The sequence below is a fragment of the Aedes aegypti genome, chromosome 2 (genome assembly GCF_002204515.2).
Source record: "Aedes aegypti strain LVP_AGWG chromosome 2, AaegL5.0 Primary Assembly, whole genome shotgun sequence".
Classification (NCBI taxonomy): Eukaryota; Metazoa; Arthropoda; class Insecta; order Diptera; family Culicidae; genus Aedes; species Aedes aegypti.
The window spans coordinates 356,209,253-356,227,070 of record NC_035108.1 but is presented as its reverse complement, the minus strand read 5'-3'; the positions used below and the strand labels follow the sequence as shown (position 1 = coordinate 356,227,070).

General features: G+C 35.2%; 1 protein-coding gene and 1 non-coding gene across 2 annotated transcripts in view; both read right to left on the bottom strand.

Moving 5' to 3' along the window:
- Positions 1-17,818, bottom strand: part of LOC110676874 (nuclear pore complex protein DDB_G0274915-like) — a 156,777-nt gene that overhangs the window by 72,561 nt on the left and 66,398 nt on the right. The window lies entirely within an intron of this gene.
- Positions 8,945-9,016, bottom strand: Trnaw-cca. Its single transcript has one exon. It is a non-coding gene; the product is annotated as a tRNA-Trp (tRNA).

Sequence of the window (17,818 nt, the reverse complement as noted above, 5' to 3'; positions counted from 1 at the left end):
ACGATGCGCACTGATCAGACTAGAGCTGATATTACGTAGTATAGGTAAACTGAAACCTTTCATCCAGTTTTCACTGGAAATAATAGGTATGACGTTTGATATCAAGATAGCCTATTTTACGTAATTTCAGTCTTTAGTCTGAACGTAGCATTCCGAAATTATACAGACTTTAACCTTCAAATCCCCGTGACAGACCTTTTCACGCAATTTTACATTTACGAAAGCCGAAACCTGATTCCGGAAGTACTTTCTGGGTACTTCCGGTTCGAAAACCCCACTCGGAGGAAGTCTAACTAATCCCATCAATCATAGTGAAAAACCCCGAATTTCATGTAACTTATTTGTTTCTAAGCACCAGTCGATTGCGAATGAAATATCTGTCCCGGGGCTTTAAGAGTTAAGAGAAAAACAATCATAATCATTTTACAACTTTTTAAAACCAGTTTTTTTTTTGGGAATGTACCATTGCAATGCATTTGTTGTCTGTAATGCGGTGATAATTTCTTTAAATTTAAGCGAAAAAACGTAATATTAATGTTTGATTATTGCTGATGAAGAGAGCCAAAAAAGTATATTTGTGTATTGTACCTTTTAATTCCACCCTCATTGATTATCTTTTAACATTTACGCATGTTTCGATTACCATTTGTGCTCTTATTTAGTTTCATTTCAAGCATTGAGAGAGTTTTGTGCGATATTTTATGTGGAATTTTGCGAAATTCCGTTTGGTTTCATTTCTCACGTTTCTTAATTGCATTTTTTCCCAGTTTGACGAAACGAAATAAAATTGTAAAACATAAATTTCGCCTCTCGTGGGGTTTCGCAGAATTTCTTTCAGTGAACACGGATCAAATAAGAATATGCATTCAAAATCACATATTAGTACGACAAGAATCAGAATCGTGCAATGCAAGGCAATATAATGCAAACCATTAAGGTTCATCTCTATTCTAAAATTTCAGTTATCCTATCGCCGTGTTTCTGGTCACCCCTTTGACTGTTTTGTTCTGATTGTACGTTTCGTTTCGCGATGTTCCATTTCGATCTACTCCGTTCCATGAGCTAAATGACGTTTGAATCATTTTTAATTTGAACGATATGCAAATTAGCGGGAAACAAATTGAAAAGTGTTCTGATTTAAAGTGGCCAAACCAAAAGGGGTACTCGGAAGGTATATGAAGCTAGGCAAACAACGTTTCTCCTTCCTGGTGGTAAAGTGTCAAGATGTTCGATTGGGAATACAAAGATCTCGTGTTCGTGCCTAGGTGTATTTTTTTTATTTTCATCGATATTTTGTGCCATCGTATTTATGATTGCAGAAAATCTGGAAAACTCGTTCGAAGTGCGTATATAGTCTTTACATTGGTAGGTATATAACATATATAGAATATATGCATTCTATACGAGTAGATTAGTTCATACAGAATGATGTTTATACCAAGTTATACAAACCAAAATGTTGACTGGGACTATTTGCCAGAATTGGTATTTGACAGAATCTTTCGAAATATCGCATACCCTCAACAACGGAAAGGAGAACAACAGAAAAAATGCCGAAATGTTTGAGCACTCATTTTTAACATATGACGCTACATTGTGTGATGATCGCTGACTTATTTGTCAGAGATATCCAATCCGCAATTTTCAAAAGATCTGCTTCTGACTCCATCGCATTATGTGGGGAAGAGTTCCCACAATAAAATATAATTTTTACATTCGTTCACTATTATGATGAATAATATTATCAACCGGTTAGTTGGTGCGGTGTGAAACTTAATTAAACTGGTGGCGATATTGGCTACTTTTATTTTCGGCTGATTTGTTCGTGCTGACTGGGGGCATTTTGCTTTCATCGATTTATGGTGACGCCCATAAATTGGATCGAAGATGACGGCTTAAAGGCAAGTTAAAAAAATGACTTTGGAGAGTTCCCCCGACGACGACACGCTGTGCAGCAAGATGATGATTCGACAGCAAAAAGAGCAGTCTCCTCTGCTTCCTTTTTTCCTACTGGTGAGAGTCAAGTCTTTAAAATATAGCTTTCCTGATTGAGAAATAAAATACAAATAAAGATAATATCTGTCTCATCAGAATTTGTCAGATGTCTAGGATTCAGGAAATCGGATTGTGAACCATCTTGTTTCAAATTCCGAACAGTCTCATATTCTGAACACTCGTTTTTTGTATGGCGACTTGGTTGAAATGTTTCGCTGAAATATGTCAATATGTCAATGTGAAATATGCAATTCGATTTTAACATCTTCAAATCTATTTTATATCTCGTGAATAGTGATGATTCTCTAGCTCAAAGACGATAGAACTAGCTCAGATAAATTTATTTGAAAAATTATTCTTTTAAATAGAATTTAATCGTGCTGTTCGGAATTTGAATCAAGATGTTCGAAATATGAGACAGAATGAGCACAGTGTTAGGCATTTGAATCAAAATGTTGTTCCTTATTAAACGAATTTAAATAAACTATTTGATAAGCAAACCCAACAGCAAACAGTTAGAAATTGTGAGAAATTTAATATTCACAAATCACAGATACACAGATAAAAAATATTGAATTTTCAATGTGATGTAAACTGTAGTCTACTATAAAACTAAATCAAATTCGTGTGTTGTTACAGCATCATGTAAATTTAAATTAATATACATTCAATTCTCAACTAAAAATGGTTGAATATTACATGATCGTGTAAATTTATAATGAATTCGATTGAAAAATAATGGTTTGGTCGTTGAAATTTAGGTTTATTTCGATGCTCCAAATATGTGCATGAAAATAAACTTAAATTTTTAACATATTTTTAGCTGTGTAACACTGCGGAACACGTTTTTGTCTCAAGCACCAAAATACCGCTATACACTTAATTAAGGGTTGCTGAATCCATTGCCGCTTTCAAAAATATCATAGCACGTCTAGTTTTTGAGATATTGGCAGTTGAAAATGCAAAAAATGACTATTTTAGCCAACTTGCATGCAAGTTTGCCAGATTGTAAGGAAATTTATTTGCTTAATTTGTCACAGAATTCAAAGTTTATGTGTATAACAATACTTATCAACAAAGTTTACAATATTTTCGATGTGGAAAAGTTATTTTGTGATGGTTTAAAAAAGTATTGTATTTTTTCATATAAGTGAAACGAAGAATTTTGTATGGAGACAGCAAGCATGTTGAAAAAATTGGTTTAATCTAAATTTAATCGGGAAATTTCAACCAAATTACATCTAAAATGAAAATTTGAGTCCTATTATGCATGCTTGGTGTATAAGATCATTAAAAAGTTTGATAAATTATACCTTAAAATTTATGTAAACATCCATAAACCAGTGTTTTATGCAACTTTGGCGACCTGTAGCTAAAAACTGTGACGTGCTGGAACATTTTTGAGAATGGCATCAGATTCAGCAACCCCAAATCTAGAGACACATAATTTGATCCTTGAGACACGCAAACTCGTCATTTTTGTTGCGCTGTGTATAATTTACGCCTATCAGATGCGTTTGAAGTCTAGGTTGGCCTTAAGTGTTCGGAATATTATTTTTGTCATTGGAAACTAAAGTTTTTGCCACTTTGGGTGTTTCTGTTGAAGCACAGCCTAATTAATTTAATTTCATAGCTTCCCAATTTGACTTTTCAATGCACTGGACAGGAAAATATATCTGCTTCAAACTGATTTGCATTAAGTCTATTGTTTTGTCACTTGAGACTTTAATGCGAGACATAACTCGTGGAACAATCCTGAAGGCAATTCCATAGACAGGCTTTTTTTACGAGAGCTCTTCAGAATATTCCTAAATTCAATGTCCTAGTATCCCTACTTTCCAAACAACTAAAATGTACGTACAATGAATCAGCTCTTGCGTTAAGGTGAAGATGAATCGAAGCCAAACTTCAAATTTTCAAGAGCACGGATCTGGAGAACCAAACATCCGTTTAAGCTGAAAACTTAATCGATTGGTCTTTCGCTGGTGGTGACCAATCGATTAAGTTTTCAGCTCAAACGGGTGTTCGGTTCTCCAGATTTCTGCTCTTGAAAATTTTAGGTTTGGCTTCGATTCATCTTCACCTTAACCTGTGCTCATACGCAAACAAATCTTTTACCTTTTTAGAATTTCTTTATAAGTATAATTTCAAAAATTACATTAATTTCTTTTATCTAGGTGTTCTGTGTTAGCCAACACTATCATTTATCTGTACAGTACGCATCGTACCTTCGTGTTGTGCGTACATAAATTCTCTCTGCTCTTGGAAGTTTTTTAAAAAGTACTTAAAGCAATAAAATAATACTTCTCAGTCATCGCTACATGAACAGTACTTTTAAGTACTGTTTTTCTACTATTGATCCCTTTACGATCCTTGTTAGGGCCGTGCCTTCGATTTTTCTTTGGACCCGTTAGTGAAAGCTAGCGGTGGTAATCCTTCTTGGATATCGTCTTGTGAAAAAACCTCTTAAAGGGTCACGTCTTCTTTCGTTTATTCACTAAACATGGTTGCAACTACGAACAAAAGGAAGGGTGAATCTCTGAATTCACACCAAATCGAATCAGCTGGTAGCCCAGGCTCTTCGATTCAATTGAGGAAACAAAGAGAGCCGCCTATCGTGGTCAGTTGTTCCGAATTTGGGGGATTTAGGCAGGAGATCTTGATTTCCATTAGGGGAATCAAGGTTTCCTTCCAAATCGCAAAGAAAGGAGACTGTCGCGTTTTGCCGGAAACTCTTAAAGATCGCAAACTTCTTCTCAAACATCTTGAAGAGAAGAAGTACAATTTTTTTACTTATGACGACAAAACTGAACGTTTGTTCAAAGTTTTCTTGAAAGGTCTCTCAAGTGACTATAAGTCTCCCGAAGAGATCAAAAATGAAATAAATGATTTACTTGGATTTTACCCAGTCCAAGTAATCATTATGAAAAAGAGAACAAAATCTGGGATTGTTCGGAAAGGGCTTTCTTAAGAATATTATTTAGTTCACTTTAACAAAAAAGAACCAAATAATATTAGAGCTTTAGAAAAAGCTTGTTCGATGTCCGTGTGACGTGGGAGCACTTCCAGAAACATGGAGGAAATTACCAGAACCCCACTCAGTGCCGTCGGTTTCAAAAGTGGGCTCACGATACGAAAAAATTGCCGCATGGATGCTAAATGCATGATTTGTGGAGGTTTTTCTCACGCTAAGGACGTCTGTCCAATGAAGGAAGATACCGATAAGTTCATATGCGCAAATTGCGGGTGTAAAATTTACTAATCAAATTGTTATTGGATTACGGTTTTCTAATGAATCCAAATAATAATTTAAGTATTTCAAATTGGAATGCTCGTTCTCTGATTGGTTAAGAGGACGAGCTGTTTAATTTTCTTACAGCTAATAAGGTGCATGTAGCAGTTATTACTGAAACGTATTTGAAAGCTGGATCTAAACTCAAAAGAGATCCTAACTCTTTTGTTTATCGTAATGATCGACTTGATGGGGCATGTGGGGGAGTTGCAATCATCATTCATAGGCTTATAAAACATCTACTTTTTTCTTCATTTGAAACCGAAAATTTAAAAACTTTGGGTGTTTCTGTTGAAACACAGTTTGGTAAATATACTTTCATAGCTAACTGTTTGCCTTTTCAATGCTCTGGACAGCAAGTTAATTTGCTCCAAACTGACTTGCGAAAATTGACTCGCAATAAGTCAAAATTTTTTGTCATTGGTGTCTTTAATGCCAAACATCGGTTTTGGAATAATTCTCAAAGTAATACCAACGGCAGAATTTTATTTGATGAGTGCTCTTCGGGATATTTCTCAATTCAATATCCTGATAGCCCAACATGTTTTTCCTCTTCTAGAAACACTTCTACGATTGATTTGGTCATAACTGACTTTAGTCATCTTTGTTGCCAACTTTTACGTGTAACAAGTTTGCTCCTTTCCTACAAAACTGAAGGCTATTTTACTGGTCTTGCTCTTCTAGACATAGAAAAAGCAATCGACAGTGTTTGACATAAAGGCTTGATCATAAAATTAAAAAAAACTTTAATTTTCCAACATACATTGTTAGAATAATTCAAAGTTATCTGTCAAATCGTACACTTCAAGTTAATTATCAAAACTCCAGGTCTGAAAGACTTCATGTAAGAGCGGTGTTCCTCAAGGCATCATTTTGGGGCCAATATTATACAATATTTTCACATCTGGCTTACCTCATGGATGTCAGAAATCTTTGTTTGCGGATGACACAGGCCTCTCCGCCAAAGAACGTAGCCTGCGTGTCATCTTTAATCGATTGCAAAAAAGGTTGGATATTTTTTCTTCATACTTGCAAAAATGGAAGATTCCTCCTAATGCTTCCAAAACTCTACTAATAATATTCCCACATAAACCAAAAGCTCTTTATTTGAAACCTTCAAGAAGACATGATGTCACGATGAGAGGAGTTTCAATAAATTGGTCAGATGAAGTTAAGTATCTAGGGCCCATGCTACATAAGAATTTAACTTTCAAAAATCACATTGAGGGCATTCAAGCCAATAGTAACAAATATGTAAAATGTTTCTATCCCCTAGTTATGAATTGAATAAATCGTTTATGAATAAAGCGTAAATTGAAAGTGTTTTTTCCTCTTACAAGCAGGTGAAATCAACTAACCTGTTAAAAATCTGAACTGCTACGGCAAAAGAAATGTAATATATTGTTAACAAAATGTTAATAAAATTTCAAATTTGTTTTGCCAAATTAGAATGAAAGTGTTGTCTAATCACACAGAACACCTAGATATACAGCCATTCCATGAAAAACCGATCTAGTGGGTCTCCGAATTCCGTGAAAATTTGCTATTTTGTTCCTTATCCGAAATAAGGATACACGTATTTTTGGATTGTTTGATTAGGGTGACCATTTCCGAAATAGAGTGAAGAGAAAAATCGCGATTTTGCAAAATTTTTATTTATAAAAAAATTATAACTTATGAACCGTTCAACCGATTTTCAATCTTTTTGGACGCAATGAAGGCTAAAGATTTTGATTTTTCAGAAAAATATAAAATTTCACAAAAATTGTGTTTTTACATGAAAAAACTGAATAGTTTCCGTTTTTTCGTGTTTTGAAGGCCTCGGGACCAAAGGGGCTATCGCTGTTCTCATTTTTTCTTGAAAGTTCAGAAATTTTTACGTATACTGTCAAATTTTCAGCGATGTATGTTTTTTAGTTTTTGAGATATATTTTTTTGAAAATAAAAAATCAGTCATTTTTTATCGGCACACACTGTAGGTCTCAGCGCATTAGATTTGTAATGTTAACAAAAAAAAACTTTTGAACAGCTTAACCGATTTCCAATCTTTTTGTATGGAATGAAAGCTTAAAATTTCAACTATTCAGACAAAATTGAAAAATCTGATAAAAATATGTTTAAACGTGAAAAAATATAAAAATTTCTAGTTTTTTTTAGAAATTTTCATATGTTTGAATTTTTTTTTAAAGTTTTCTATTTTTTTCTGAAAAGTTGAGACCTTAAGCTTTCATTCCATAAAAAAAGATTGGAAATCGGTTGAGCTGTTCAAAAGTTATGATTTTTTTTAAACATTACAAATCTAATGCGCTGAGATCTACAGTGTGTGCCGATGAAAAATGACTGTTTTTTTATTTTCAAAAAAATATATCTCAAAAAAAACATACATTGCTGAAAATTTGACAGTTTACGTAAAATTTTCTGAACTTTTAAGAAAAAATGAGAGCAGCAATAGCCCCTTTGGTCCCGAGGCCTTCAAAACACGAAAAAACGGAAACTATTGAGTTTTTTCATGTAAAAAACACAATTTTTGTGAAATTTTATATTTCTCCTGAAAAATCAAAATCTTTAGCCTTCATTGCGTCCAAAAAGATTGAAAATCGGTCAAACGGTTCAAAAGTTATAATTTTTTTTTAAATAAAAATTTTGCAAAATCGCGATTTTTCTGTTCACCCTATTTCGGAAATGGTCACCCTAATCAAAAAATCCAAAAATACGTGTATCCTTATTTCGGATAAGGAACAAAATAGCAAATTTTCACGGAATTCGGAGACCTACTAGATCGGTTTTTCATGGAATGGCTGTATAAGAATTGAATGTTATGTTTGGATTGATACTAATGGAGAAATTTAAAAAAAAAAGTGTTCTTTGTCTTGATCTCTTCATATCTCGTTGGTCCCTTCGATATCGAGATGTGGCGAGGCGACTGTTTTTTAATTGAAACATGTATAAAATTCCAGTCATCGTTTTCTCACGAGCACCAAACTTCCAATATAGATGACACTACATCAACCGACACACTTAACTCATTTAGGCAAACGAACATCTTGATAACGCTTATGACCCCACGCCGCAAGCGTACGAAATAAGCCTCTTAGCCGCATTAATAACCTATGTTATCGCATGCTTCCAAGCGCGCACCTTGCAGGGAGCCTTCCGGTAGCACCGAAATTCAATGTTAAAAGAAACCAAAACTTCGCACCACGCGCGCCGATGACCCATTCGTTCGGTTGAGAAAAGATAAGATAGCGACACGGAATGGTAGCGTGGCTCGGCTAGAGGAGAAACATCAGCGGTCAAGCATCTCAACATTTTTTATTTTACGATAACTGCTTCCGTACTTGATTCGCTCAACCAAATGCTCACTCTTCAGCCCAAATTGAATCTCACGAGCCCCGAGCGAGCAGGTCGAAATCTATCTAAGCAAAGCACCGACCAAAGCGGAGAGGAAATTAAGTCTCTTTAGTGTAATTATAATTTCTTTATAAGCATGGTCGATGCCGCGGCGCGATGCACATGAGAAATGGATGGCGCGATGTGTGTGAAAAATATTTACGATGGCCATTTCGTTCTTTTTGGGACGTGCCATAAAATCGAGGGGTGTTTGATCCTGTTAAACGTAGAATGCAGGAAGACAAACATAAAAAAGATAATTCCGATTGACCCCGACGTGATTTGAACACGCAACCTTCTGATCTGGAGTCAGACGCGCTACCGTTGCGCCACGGAGTCACTTGCGTATCGAGTGAGTTGCTACGGCTGATAAATTTTGTTTGTGCGAATGTGCGCTCGAAGAAAACGAACGCAGCAGAAACGTGTTTCAAGTCAATCATGTACGGCGAATATAAATAGAAAAAGTGATTGCAATTGAACACTTGCCGCGCGTGAAGCAGTAACGAACGGTCCTGCTGTAACCTTTCAAAGCAAGTTTGCTGGCGCTTGTAGCAGCCGTATGAATTAGATAAGTTGTAGGTGTTTGCTATGGTTAGTTGTGTTCTTTCCTATGACAACATAGATGTGATACTTACTCCAGGTGGCTCATGGATGTTCTTTTGACGACTTATTGTTGTGAGATTTCGTTTTGAAAAGATTAAGCTAAACAATACCAAACTGCATTTTGCAACGAAAAATGTGCGAATTAACAAATTTCGTTGAAATATTCAATGGTGTTTCTCAAAATTTTACTGTCCAACTTATTCAAGCTATGATTTTCGTGCAAATTGATTTTAGTTTATGTGTATTATTTGCAACTTTTAGAAACAATGATTTGTATGATTATAAATGACCTTACCGAAGATTCATGCCTCACGTAAATTCCCCAAGCAACGCTAGGACAACTAGAATACTTTTTTTTTAATATGAAATCGCCAAAAGCGAACTTATTTTCAAATTTTTTTAAGTACGTTCAAATCAGCAAACATAAACGAGTTACAGTAACGAATGCATAAATTCCTTACCAAATTGCCTACATGTTGGCGTATCACGTGATTCATTGTGTTTTGGTGGTTTTGGAACAACTTAGGGAATAAATGATATGTGATAGTTTGGTCATCCTAGTCGACTTCAAAGGTATTTGATAATATTGTCATTAAATATAAACACTATTAAATACCCTTTAAATGGAAATTCAATTTTAGTCCATATCAGGAATAATTTTAACATGTTTTCAAACATGTAACAAATTGTTAGAAAACAGAACTCTATATATAGCCATAAGCTTTGGGTGCTAGTAGGGTAACAAATATAATTTCAACCCCAACATATTTTGGACACCCTGAACCATTTTCCAATGAATTTCCCAGTTTAAATAAAAAAAAACAACTCAATTCGCTAATCTTTTGGAATTATGTGCCTGTGTCATACTTGTATCGATCGTTGTAGGGAGATTAAGGGCACAATGGACACATTAAGCAAATGCTTGTTTTAAGGCCATAAAATGGCAATATTTTTCAGTTACCCTCGGTTAGTTCCCAAGTACGTCGAGCTGCATTCATTCATTTTTTTTGAAAAATCATATCAAATGTAAGAAAAACGAGAAAAATTGAGAAACGCTCTGATACCTGAAAGGGCTCCTAGCAACACACTCAGTTGAGCTCGGCTAAATTTCATTCTTCTACCGAGATCTGCACAGCCGAGCGGTCAGCAACTGGATTTTTTACTGACCTTTGGATGTCGCTGACATCAAACTTCACTAAAATGTCAGTATACGAACTGTACCGTGATGAATCAAAATCCGGACGGTACCAATATCCGGACACTGTGGTAATATTCATTAATTAAAGCTAGATTTGAATGCTAATATGTTTGGGTTTTATTCAAATTATTTCCTTCACCATTGTTGAATATTGTACTAACATTTTAAATCTAGTTACCACTGCCAAAAAATTGATAAAAATAACAACAAATTAGTAGTTCCGGTTGAACGTCATTTCGTCGCGGTCCATGTAGATTCAAGTTCGAAAATCTATAGACGCGCAAGCCAAAACACGAACAACGTTTTGTTTGCAGATAAAGTGTGTGAGTCTTTTTTCATGCAGTGTTTTGAACAAAATTGTTAATATGAAGCTTTTTTGAAAGTTTGGTAACAAGATTGTTGAAGATTAGGATGCAAATATGTATTTTATGGTGTTTCGACAGACTGTCCGGGATTTCGAGTCAGTGGTTTTAAATCCGGACAACAATTGGAAAGCCTAATTTTTACTAGTGAAAGTGATTTTTTTTTTGAGAAAATTAGAGAAGAAATGTAAAAAATAAATGAAAAGCGGTGTGAGTTATCAGAATACAATAAAATGTGAGATAAATTGTGTAAATCTTTCGTGATTGACACTCAAGCCGCATGTACTTCAGTTCGAGCTGCAAGCGCTCCAGTTCAGATAACCAAAACAGTAATATTTACGTGCAACATTGTTAGGGAAGTGCTAACATCGGTTCTGTCGAAGAAGCGATAACTTTTTTGTTTTTCGATATTTTTGCACCATTTTTTCACAAGCTCTCAAAAATTTCTTCTATTTTAAGAGTCTGTATCAATATTGATCATTGGTCATATCGTTTTGAAGATATTCAGAAGTTCCTTGGGGGACCGACATTTCACATACAAAAATTCTTTGGGCGCCATTTTGTTTTTAATCTATTTATCAAAAAACTAAAATGAGGGCTATACAATATCAGGTTATAAGGAGCTTCACTGAAAAAATCATACAAATCGGTTGAGTAGGCTTCAAGAAATCTGAAAATTACAAAAAGGTGTTTTTTGAAGTTTTTAAAATCTTCATACGGCCAGATTGGTACCAGACACATAAATGTTCATTACTCCAAAACGGTTGCCCCAATTTGCTTCATTTTTTCACAACAAAGTCCCATTGAAGTATTGTTTCGAACAGTGAATGACCGAACATGACAAAAAATCTGTAGCCTGAGATATTTACGTAGATTATAGAAAAAAGTCGGTCCCCCAAGGAATTTCGGAATATCTCAGGATCTAGATGACTTAAGATCAATATCGACACAGATTCTCAATATAGAAGAGTTTTTTGAGTGCTTGAGAAAAAATGGTGCAAAAGCATTGAAAAACGAAAAAGTTATCGCTGTTTGAATATTTTTTTGTGGTGAAAAAATGAAGCTGCCGGTATAGGGGTTAATCGTAAAACTGGTAAGGAGGAAATGTGTGATTGGAACTTAAAGTTCTTTTAAACTGTAAACCACTCTCGTGCATATCAGATGACCGGTTCGTTGACTACCTTGCAGAGTTGCTTGCTGTCACTATCAACGCTTGCAATTTATCGGTACGATATTCTCAATAGTGCTGCAGACGGATTAAAACTGTGTGTTGGTCACTGAAAAACATTAATAGCGTGGGTAATTACCACGTGATCACTCATTCTGCAGTGATTGTGATCTAGTGTGCGATGTCGCATCACCGCTGTTGGTTGTCAAATCAACGTGATATTGATAGTTCGCAACTGATATTGATAGTTTTAGAACATCAGCCATCAGCTGATTTGACTGATATTGTGCAACTCTGCTACCTTGAAATGTATAAAGTTAAAACAATCATGAGGGCCAAAAACTTTTCGGAGAAATGAACTATTCGGAGAACCGACACAACCATTACATTAATGTTGGATCACTTAGGGTAATTCGCCAATTGTTGAACGAAAAAATGCTCGCTAATTGTTGAACAAGGAATACACGGACTGTTCAACAATAGGCGGGGTTTTTAGCCGTTCAACATAAGGCGAATTGCCCTAATTATTCGATGTATTTGATCTTCTTTCAAGAAATCAAGAAATTATTTCACCTAATAGCCACCGTAGTGATGTAACATAAATATGACAGATCATCAATTTTTCAAGAAGTTTCTATTTTTCTTAGATCCACAATACACAGATGATCCGATTTTGCCAGACCATTTTTCAACAGTTTTGTTTTAGTTCCCTTCCAAAAGGTAACCAATTTATGAGAGTTCTGCTTCCTATATGATGCATATTCATAGTGACTTCAACGGGTACTAAACAACTTGGAAAATATTCGATACTAAAGCGGAATTAATATTGTTTCTTTGCATAAAGGGGCTGACAAAATCGGGTCATCTATGTATTGTGGATCTAGAAAAATAAATATACTTTTGAAAGCTTTATGAACATATTTATGTTAGATCACTACGATATTACACACTTTGAAGGAACATTGCAAGCATAATGTCTTCCTTTACATGATTTTATTCGACCAAATCAATCATTATCATTATCAATGTAGGGGGAGATCCCCCAGTTCCGGACAGCACCCAATACCCGACCAATTCGAAAATTGAGGAATCATGGTCCAATCAAGATGGTGTATTGAAAGAAAAGAAAATTTTTATGGAGGGTAATGTTTGCGTAGAATAACAAATCCTTGAAATATGCATGCTTTTTTAAAAAAAGTAGAGATGTTTGAAAATCGATAAAAAGTTGACGTATTATTTTGAAAATGGTAGAATAGTTTGGATCACGCAAGCATGATCGAATATAATCACAATTGGAAAGTATGCATGTATTTTATACCCTATTTAAACGAAATGTGGACAAACTACCATTTGATCAAACACCTACTGTCCCCCAGTTTCGGATAGCTTGATTTGTTATATTATATCTATGCAATTTCTGCACCAGCGTCTCGAAAAAACATTCATTTTTCATGGATTCCGTCGATCATGGTATCAAGCATGCAATAAAAATAATAAGAATTAACATTCAGAGCAACATCGTAAAATGTGTTATTTTCCATCATATATGAAAGAGGTTTTTGATGCACATCTTGCATACTAAGTAACACTCAAATAGTTCTTGTAAATATTGCAAATTCATAAAATTGGCTATGAAATACTACTCCTGAAGAAAAAACACTCGATGAGTTACAAATCAACAGAAATCGAGCCTTTTCCAGATTGTGTCTGATATTGGGAGCCACCTTTTATGATTGGTCAATTTGGTACTAGAATACGTCATCAAAATGTAGTAACAAATGTTCAAAATTCATATCTATATTTTCAAATTTAGTGTTCCACACTACATAAATAATAATATTTGTCATAAATGGGTAACAGGGTCACACTGAACCAATATTTTTTAACTATGAATTTATTGGCTTAAGTGTCCGGTACTGGGGGATCTCCTCCTACATAAAATGACTGTGCCGCCGTTCCATTCACGTGCATTATTTTTGACAGATTTTTCAAGGTATAATCGTGTAACCAGAGCAATCTCGTTTGCAATTTCATTTTCAAGATGCAAGAAAGCATACGATATTGGTTTGATGCAAGAGCACGAAATGTTTCAGTGTCGATCAAGCTTGTTAGCATTCTTGAATGCGATGAGGCATTTTATTTATCGTTGAATATTCAGTTACAACCCATTTACATGACGGTCAGAAACGATCACGTGTCGTGGAAATTTAAGATTTTTTGGTGTGCAGGAATACTAAGTATTCTATAAACAATTCAACCAGTGATTTCACCAGAAATTTCTTCAGTAATACCTGTATGCCTTCTTAATTCTAATTACTCCACCGGACACCACCGGCTTAATTATTCCAAAAATTATAATTTCTCAAACTTTCATGGATAAGCTCTGTACCAAAGAAGCATATTAAAGAAAATGTATATTATAATTCGTCTCGAATCTCGTTATATACAAGGTTTCCAAAATATATGACAAACAGTGTAGGAGATGCCATATTATGGAACTCGAGCGAAGAAAATTCACATTTAGTTCAAAAATATCGTAAGAAAAGGGTTAAAAAGTGGCACTCTAAACAAAGAAAACGAGTCATCATTTCGGGAATGTTTTGATGTTTTATAAGTACACCACGACCTAATACAATACAATCATGAATCATTATACAGTAACACCAGCTGTGCGTCATGTTTTCAATTTCTTGCGAAGAAAAGTGTCGATTCAAATCATGAAATCATGAAATACACGCCAATAAAATCTTAATTTACACGTAACATTATTTTAGTTTCAATCATGCAAAGCATACATCTTCGTCTTATTCTTAGCATCAACGCCCTTACTGGGATAGAGCCTGCTTCTCAGCTTAGTGTTCTTATGAGTACTTCCACAGTTATTAACTGAGAGCTTTCTTTACCAATGTTGCCTTTTTCGCATTCGTATATCGTGTGGCAGGCAGGTACGATTATACTCTATGCCCAGGGAAGTCAAGGAAATTTCCATCACGAAGAGATCCTGGACCGACCGGGAATCGTACCCAGACACCTTCAGCATGGCTTTGCTCTGTAGCCGCGGACTCTAACCAGTCGGCTAAGGACGGCCCCCACATTCCTTATCTTAAGCGCTATTGGAACTTTTTGTGATATGATCTCACTTCGCTTATGCGATTTTCCCTCTACTAGAGACCGAACCACTATTTTCTCCCATATATCAATAATTTATGGAGAACGTGTCTCTGAAGCCGGCCTTCTGATACCTGATAGCATAATGCGCCTGCCGACACTGACCGCAATTTATTTTAAGTACACAATTCGAATTAAATCTCATTCAAAGCTGAATTTTAAAAATCTACAAAACACTTCCGAAAAAGTCACGCCTTCGTTAAGCGTCCCAAAAACACGTTTAGATAATTTTCCCTTTTGCCGAAATCCGCCGGTAATTGCTACTATTTATCATCGCTAGAAAGTGATCTGCCTCAGCTCACGCTTTACTGAAGGTATCGGACACTCTCTGGCACGCAATACCGCCAATCAACGGACCAAATGAAAGCAACCAAAACCGGGCCTGGCAAAACACACCTGCCCCCAAGTTCAAGATCGCAATTATTTTCTTTGCGGTGTGATGCAGCTCGCCAGACAACTCAACTGCAACGCCACCTCGTTTTCTGCTTGGTGCTAACGACCTATAGAGCAGCACTAAGGTGCTATACTATGGCAGCCTTTTTGCGCCATTTTTTGCATTGCTTTCGACCGAGTCGTGCGACACGATTAGTGGTTATTATGGAAATTTCACTTTCTGTGTGTACGTTTCTGAGGCACCGACATTCAACGGTCACCGGTCCGTGGAGTGTAACCAAGTGGACAGATCTATGGGTACTGTAAAACGAAGTAACTTTGATTGGAAAAATATGTGATTAATTCTGCATTATGTTTTTCTGCATTTTAAAAACATGTACTGCCCGAGCAGAAGAAAATAACTACTGAATACCAAATTGAGGTATTCCATACCAGATAATTTCCAATACTACATACCTGAATGAGGTATGAATTAGCCCTGCATAAGAGGTAAAATACCTCAAATAATATCTCAAGCATATTCTACGAACACCAAACTGATAACTAGATCAGGTATTGTAATACCTCAATAATACTTGATGGATTTTCATATAAAAATGATTTTTTTCAATTGTAGTTCAATACCTCCAGCAGACCTCAATAGCTGTTTAATACCTCAATGAAGTATTTTTAATTGTTTTAAAGATTTTTTTCAATACCATTATAATACCAAATTGAGGTATTGACAACTGAACAATACCTAATTTTGGTATGATACCAAAAAATGGTATGCATAAGTTATTGGGGAGTTATTTGTTCCTCCTCGGGTGGTATCTCTGTTATCGATTACAGTTGAGAGATTGCGTAACGATTCATTTTGAATGAATCTATAATTTTACATAATAATAAAACTCAACATGATTTTAAAGTCGAAAAATAACAATTAATCGTTAAATCTTCAGAAATATAATTTTATACATTTTCTTATAGACTTCTAATGGTGTTTGCAATTTTTTTTTCGACTAAAAAAATACTTTTTTCTATAAATGCTGTTCTTAAGTGCATGAAATCTAATTCAATTTCTTTATTAACATATTTCAATCCAGTTCCAGCTATAATGATGGCCAAAAGCAGTATGGTATTGAAATTTCATATGTTTCTCTTTATCAAAGTTGCCCCGAAATCATAAATCGATTTTAAATTATATGAACAATTATAAATGCATTCAAACTGAATCGTTAGATAATCTTTCACATACAATCGACAATAAGGATATCATCATTTGTTATAAAAATATTAAATAAAAATCTTATAAACAGAATGAAACAAAAATACCCCGTTTTACGGTACCTACTTACAAGCAGCAAGCACTCATTCATGCTTTGCCAAATTGAACGCCGATAATGAAGGGTACTAATCAGTCATCAACATGCTAAACAGTTGTTGGATAATTTGGCTTGACCGGAGTGGTGATTTTGACGTTAGGTGGTTAAGGTTCAAGACACAGGTCAGTGCTCATCAGTGTGGCTCGAATCGGCGTACCTAATTGTATGTACTTTGAGTGAAATTATCCAATTGAGTTAGGCGAGGTTCGGTTTTTTTCTTAATACTGGTGCTGAGTTGTTGGGCAAGCTCAACTTTGAATGGCATTTAAATACTTGACCTGATGCCCTTAAAGAGATCTTCAAGTAGGGTAATTTGGAGAGATTTGGACGTAAACTGATTTTAATGTCTTACGTGTTTACCTATCAATCGTTCATTTTTCCAAAGTAATTTAGAAAATAAGGTAGATATTCTTAATTATGGGTTTCCTTGAATTTCATCAATAATTATACTATCGTTAAAGTGTGGAAGAATGATTTTCCTGTTACCAACACAATTTTAGAGGGGTGTTTCGTTGAGTTTTACATTTTTTTTGTTTCAGGGCCAGTCCAGTGCTTAAAGCAGAACAATGTTTGAATCTCTTATCAATCACTAGAACAAAAACAAATAGAGTGGCTGATCCAGAAGTAGTGTGTGTCCAATGATAGGGGCGGTCCATTAATTAGGTAAGGGTTTATGGGGGGAGGAGGGATCTGAGATTTCTTACGCGCCATACAAATTATTTTTAATTTTCATACAAAAAATCTTACCATGGGGGGAGGGGGGGTTGAAAAACCCCAAAAATGTCTTACATAATAAATGGACAGCCCCATAGTGGTACATAATCTGTTGTGTGGATACATTTGAAGTATCCGCAAAAACTTTCAGGCTGACACAATATTCAAATA